This window comes from Myotis davidii, unplaced genomic scaffold (assembly GCF_000327345.1).
Source record: "Myotis davidii unplaced genomic scaffold, ASM32734v1 scaffold234, whole genome shotgun sequence".
In the NCBI taxonomy this organism is placed as follows: Eukaryota; Metazoa; Chordata; class Mammalia; order Chiroptera; family Vespertilionidae; genus Myotis; species Myotis davidii.
In genome coordinates, this window is record NW_006285617.1 from 160,928 (window position 1) to 161,910 (window position 983).

Here is a 983-nt window from a genome sequence, read left to right on the forward strand (position 1 = left end):
CTGCGTGGGGCGACCAGCCCGGCAGGGGAGGTGCAGTAGTAGGTGACCAGGCCAGCAGGGGGGACAGTTGGGGGCAACCAGGCCAGCAGGGGTACAGTAAGGGGTGACCAGACTGGTGGGGAGGACAGTTGGGGGCAACTTGGCTGACAGCGGGGGGCAGTTAGGGGCAACAAGGTCAGCAGGGGGGGCGATTAGGATCCAGCGGTACAGGATTATGGGAGGGATGTCCAACTGATGGTTTAGGTTTGATCCCCAGGGTTGGGCCTAAACCTGCATTCAAATATCCCCCGAGGGGTCCAAGATTGGAGAGGGTGCAGGCTGGACTGAGGCCCCCCCCCCCCCCGCACGAATTTCATGCACCAGGCCTCTAGTTGAGTTTATAAATGGTAAAGAAAGTTTAATCTTAATCTATTTGTTAAATGAATGCAAAGCTGATTCAAATATGAACATTTGACTTTAGTTTTTTGCCTTGATAAAGATTTACTATAACATTTTTGGTCAAGGAGATCTGCTAATATCTTCCTGGCATAATTAATTGATGAATTTAAATTTGTAGGTGACAGAGACTGAAACAGAATATAATGATCATACATTTTCAGTAAATGTTTATTTTGCTAACAAAACTAAACCTTTGATTATACTGATTATAGATTATGAGCATTAGTGATTTTTAAATATGATAAATTGACATTTCACTTCTTTATTAATTGTACTGTTAATTAAAAATTTTATACAATTACTAAATTATCTATATTTAGTATTTTTATTTCCTCTGAAAGTGATCTGTTTACCTTTAACATATTGCTACATTCTATCCTTGAGAAAAGATGACTAATTGATCTCTTTTGTTTGCAGGTCTTTGCACTAGAAGGTTCCCAATACACTTATTGACTAAAGGTGGAATATGAGCCATGATTATGCACGTGTTCAGTGGAAATTTGTAGACCTATCCTAGTGTGATTTGCCATCCCAGTCATTATCAT